This window comes from Phalaenopsis equestris, unplaced genomic scaffold (assembly GCF_001263595.1).
Source record: "Phalaenopsis equestris unplaced genomic scaffold, ASM126359v1 Scaffold000090, whole genome shotgun sequence".
In the NCBI taxonomy this organism is placed as follows: Eukaryota; Viridiplantae; Streptophyta; class Magnoliopsida; order Asparagales; family Orchidaceae; genus Phalaenopsis; species Phalaenopsis equestris.
In genome coordinates this window covers 100,376-106,586 of record NW_018164532.1, presented here as the reverse complement: position 1 = coordinate 106,586, position 6,211 = coordinate 100,376, and positions in this window count along the sequence as shown.

Below are 6,211 nucleotides of genomic sequence, written 5' to 3'. Positions count from 1 at the left end.
GCACCTAAAGTTTCATTTTTACACACATAACATTGGTGTGAGATAGTTGAACATAAAAATTTTGAGTGTTATGTATGTAAAGGCCCCTTTTTTTAATTTATTTGAATATCAAATGTATTAATTTGTATTTATTTTTTGGGGAATCGGCGAAGATAGCGCCCAATTCTTATGTATTTATTTATCTCATATCTAAATTTTCATTTTTACCTCCAAAGCACCCGAGCTATAAGAAAAAGTGTAATTTATCTTTTCATAAATCTTTTCAAATATAGGAATGAAATCACACCACGTTGCAGTGATAGGAAAAAAAAAAGATTCGATAACACAAGGAATATTCCCCCCGTGCTACTCCGTGTTATTCAGGTGTTGTTGTATTATGTGAATATTCTCGATGTTATAATAACACGATAACACATCAATAACACTTGAATAACACATAATAACACTAAATAACACACAATGACATCTGAATAACATATGATGAATATTCCCTTGTGTTACCGGATAGATTTAATTTTATTTTTTCATTGGACTCTGCGTACAGCTCTGCATGCGGTGTTCTAATATAATATTTTCTCGTAAAAACTAATGATTTGTGTTAGACAAGTAAATGCATAAGAATTGTGTGCTGTGTACGTAATTTTCCGTCATTTTTTTTTGTAAGTTTGTAATTTCTGATTTAAAATTATGTATTTTAAAAATAAATTTAAATATGAATAGGAAATGTTTATTATTTAAAAAATGAGTTTAGTCTTTTAAGGCTAGATATGATAAAAAGGCTTGATTCAGGTCTGTTTTTTTAGAGGAATAGTAAAATTAGTTGTGCTATTTTCAAATAAAAATAATATAATTTAATTATTTTTTTTATGTCCTTTATTGATCTTAAAATAAATATAATAATTCTAAAATTTGTCCTCCCATATTTTTCCATATACTGAAAGAAGCTGTATTGGTTTGACCTTTACCGTTGACCGTTGAAGGAAGAAACGTTTTGCTGATGGATTGGATATTCCTGTGTTTTTTTTTTTTGGGGCATTTAATTACATTCCTCCCAATTCTTTTGAATTTACATATTTAATACTTAAAATTGTAATTTTTATGTTTATACGAGTTAAATTCTTCATATTATATAAAAAAAAAAAATCATTTTTTAACTTCATAAATTCGAAAGTAAGACCACTCAAGACCGACGGGGTCGGTCAACCAACATTCTCTTAGCCCCATTTGTTTTAGTACCAATTGTCAAACACCATCTAATGTGTATTGACTAATGAGTAACAACTGTCGAGTATCTGAATGAAGATACCCTAAAATGTGCATGATTGTGCTATGTCAACAGTAAATTCAGTTTTCTAATACACCTTTAGTTCGACAAGCCTTTTGTCATCTAATTTCGTATCCTAACAATGTCATGGACTACATCAATAAGAAAAATACCATATTATAATCCATTTGAGTCTTTTCTCTTTGTGTAGCCATTTGCATATCCATCACCTAAACTTTACTTTTTTACATTTATACCTCTCAAATATTTTACAACACATAAAAATGTGTGTGTGTGTGTGTGTGTGTGTGTGTGTGTGTGTGTGTGTGTGTGTGTGTGTGTGTGTGTGTGTGTGTGTGTGTGTGTGTGTGTGTGTGTGTGTGTGTGTGTGTGTGTGTGTATAAATCTTCCTTAGATTGACCTTGAAGGTTATAAAAAGGCTCCTTAAAAAAAAAAAACTCTTCTAATGTGATAAGAAAATATTTCCATCAAACTTCAATGCTAAAGACATTCATAACTCATAATGATGATGTTACTCGTTCAAAATCAATAGAGAGACAATATGTGAAGTATTTGGAAGTAAAATGATATAAAACATAGAGCACAAGATATGGCGTGGTTTGAACGCCTCAGCTATTGTACATTATGTCAAGACACGGATAAAAAAATTTTCTATGACTATTATTTTCATGTTGAATGACTAATTATAATAGAAGACTAGAGACAGCTAGAGGATAAGAGAGTATTGATGAAGATCTAACGTGATAATGTCGCTCAGAGCTTTCAATATGTTAAGGGACTATTTGGGATTACTTTTGATTTTTTGAGTTTTGTTAATTTTGTTTTGTTTATGTTTTGATTCAAAACAAAACATGTTTAGTATGTTTGATTAAGCCTCCGTTTGGGGCAGCTTATCCATTGTGACGGCGTTTCGAAAATGTCGCATCACCGTTTGAAAATTGCGTTTCAGCAACTTATCCAAAAACACCCCCAGTCTGTGTTTCAAGATAAGCGGCTTATCTGGATAAGCACAAGATGTCTCAAATGCACCCAAAGATATCTGATATGGTTGTTTTTAAAAACACCCAAAATACATAAATTTGTTTTGAATGTTTTCAAGAATATGCTAATTTACTTTCAGAAACGAAAAAATTAAAACATGTAAAAAAAGTGCCAAACAAACATGTATTTAAAAACAAATTAAAAAAAAAACAAGACTAAAAACAAAAAAAACAAAATTGATCCCAAACAAGCACCAAGTGTATATATAGAATTTTCATGTGATCTCCCTAATGATTTTATATATATGATGTCATTATTAATGATGTCAAGCAACATTTTAATCCTTATCTTGGGGTTTAATTAGTACATGCAAATATGAGGCTGCTATAATTTGTCGATAAATGATTCAATCTGAGAGATCACTGTGATAATATTAAATATTGTCTTTATTTTGTCAGTAATCTCCCCCATTTCTGAACATCACGTGAGAAACAACCAAATGGAGTGCCTTGCAAAGTCGAGTTCAGTTTTGTCAAAAGTTCAGTGAAATCTTTTTGAAAATGAGAAAGGATCCATTGGATATGGGAGAGATTTTGAAATTGAGAAGGCTATCTCGGGAGGTTGTCTGAGAACTCTCGAATCTTAACACGTTGATGTTAATATTATGTCGTACAAACATTCATAATCGCTAAAATCAAAGTGTGCTCCAACGAATATTGAAACCCTAAACTCTAACAAAGAGGTTATCGGATTTCATTAGTTCAATAAATAAAAAAAAACAATATTAAACTTAATTGAAAGACTTCCTATATCTATAAACAAGCAACTATGATGATTAATAATTATTCCATTTATGATATTTGAAATTCCCCTAATCAACCACTCTTATTTTTGCAAAATGCTCCTATTAAACATTCCTTTTGACATCCATACCACTCAAAACCTTCAACGTCACATCAAAACCATCACCATCATCACTTCTAAAGCACATTTTTTGTGCATGGGTTTATAGTGTAAATATCAATCTTTTAGAGGTTCGGAATGTAAATACATAAGAATTGCGTGGTATGCATGTAAAAGTTCCAATTATTTATGAATAAAAATTACCATCAGTGAGTAATTCATGCACCAGTCAATTAGATTAGGTGGGATCATTAATTTAAGCCAATGGCTTAAACTGTAATTTTCAGATTTTGATGGATAAGGATGGGAAATTAACCTGCGTCTAACTGCCGGTGTGGTGCGCCGCCTGCACAAATAAAGATAAACAAAAATCTACATATGAAGAGATAAAAATAAAATTAAATGCTTGGGCGGCTATAGTGGAAGAGAAGCTTCTTATCGGACGCCGATCCGGACCGTAAATCACATGATTTACGGTCCTGATGTATTTCGGTGGGCCCCACCTAAAGTTTTTTATTTATTTTTCTTAAACGGAAATAATCCTGACCGTAGATCACCGTGATCTACGGTCAGGATCGAACACCGCATGCAGAGATGCATGCGGTATCCGCACGCAATAATCTCTCCTTATAGAGAGGATCTCTTATTTGACTTTTAGGCGGCTGAAATTTAATTATATCATTGATATTAACAAGCCTTCATCCCATTGATCCCACTAAGTGGGGTTACTTGTCATTGCTTTATTTAGTTTTAAAACATTAAGATATGTTTTTATAAAATATGTTCGTCTTTTTAGGTCTATTTCTATCTTTCTTCTAAAGTGAGAATCTAAAATATCTACTCTCTTGATATATCCACTCACCTAACTAAATGATTAGATATTCGATGTTTAATATGATCAAATCATCAAGATGACTCTCCCTAATCTTATTTGTCATGGAAGTCGCACCGACCATTTCACAGATGATGTGTGCTGGGAAATTCTTGGCGGTAGAGTAATAATTATTTATCCTCTTAGCATTGCATGAAAAACCAGTACGCATTCGGGTAATTCAAGAAAAGTAAGCAGGGGGAGACACCTCGAATTTTTACATGGAAAATCTTTAAGAGAAGAAAAAATCGCGGGGTCTAGCCCAGTTGAAATAATTCACTTTGAATATTTAGTACAGATGCTCACTCTTCTTGTGAATTAAGAAAGATGGAATTACGAAGCAGTACATCAGTAATCTGACTGTAGTTCTTTACAACAGTAGGCAACAAAGGGTCATAGTCGATTACCGCAGAGGAAATAGTCCGTCGTGAGTGTTGTAGATGGTGACTGTAGCGCCAGCTTGTGTCCGTCGGGGTTGTTGTAGATGGTGACTGTAGCGCCAGCTTGTTGAAGAAGTCGTGGTTAATAACCATGACAATAGGTAGCCAGATGAGCTGTAGATGGTTGCTTTAGGAGCATTGGTTGGTCGTATAGGCTGTAGTGGAGAGTTACGGGAGCTGTAGACCACGTACGTTGTATAGGCCATAATCGTGAGCCTTGATGACGTTAGTAGACCGCAGAGGCTGGAGTCAACAGCTGCTCAAGTTGTGGATCATGAAGGTCATAATTGGTCACATAAGTTGTAGCGGTAAATAATATTGGCATCTATAGACCTCGAGGGCTGAAGTTGGGAACTGCACGAGCTTTGCACCATGTAGATCGTAGTTGGTCAGGTAGGCCATAGTAGTGAATTGCAATAACTTCTATAGACTGTCTGGGTCAAAGTTAGGAGTTGCATGACCGTATGTGAGCTGCATTGTGACCCCATCTTTGAGATGTGTTGTTGCACCGTCTTTGGGTGTTTTGTTGCACCGCCTTAAAGTCAGTCTAGTGTTCGAGATGATCTGTCGCTTCGCATGTTCCTTCGTGACTCCGTGACGCCAGTTACTGCTTTGCACGGTGTTTCGTCGCAAGGAGTAGGCGGCTACCAATGGTGATCAATGATGAGCAACGAGTGATGGTCGATGGTGGTTGGTGGTAGACAACTGCGAAAGTTGGAGGCAACATCAGCTCATTTTATAAGCTTCAAGCTCTTCTTTAGGCGTCAAGCTGTAGAGTTCTATTTATATGGTTACAGTTGTAATTAAAGAATAAAAATCAACTTTAATTGGACGGCTCGGACAACTTTCCATAATCAGACAATGTTTGGTGGACATTTGAGTGCCTAAACAATGTTGGAATTGAATGAACTTGGGCTCGTTGGATTCATTTTTTCGAGAAACTCGATTTGACCATAAATTTACCAGATTCAATATCCGTTTGAGCTTTCAAATATGCCCGGAAAGCTTTAAAAAATGGTTTCATGAGTTGATCTGAGTTTAGTTGATCTCAGTTTGATTTGAATCAGATTGGACCAATTTTAGTATCATTGATCCGTCTCGTTGAGTCAATCAGTTTGACAGTAAGTTTACTGAAATTGGGTTTTCGGATGACTTTTTATGAAAATTTGAACGTTTCTTGCTAAAAAAATTACCTCAAGATCCGCGTCATGACTTGAGATTCATGCTGGATGTTGGAAATTTGTTCACGACGTTTCAAATTTTGTTCCCAAGAGTACAACCACTGATCCATCTAAACATTTTCATTTCAACAACAATAAACTTAATTTTATGCTTCTCTTTTGTAGGCCAGAATTCTGCCCCATATAACAATGTAGGTCTCACCACCTTCCAAATTAGATAGATCATTTTCCCATAGCATTATTATTAAGGCTTTTCTTAAAAAAAAAAAAAATACAAGCGAGAAGGAAGGTCCACATACATTCCACTCAATGTTTATTTATCTATCTAAAATTCAATTTTTACACATACATACATACATACATACATACATACATACATACATACATACATACATACATACATACATACATACATACATACATACATACATACATACATACATACATACATACATACATACATACATACATACATACATACATACATACATACATACATACATACATATATATATATTCATATATATATACATACATATATATATACATA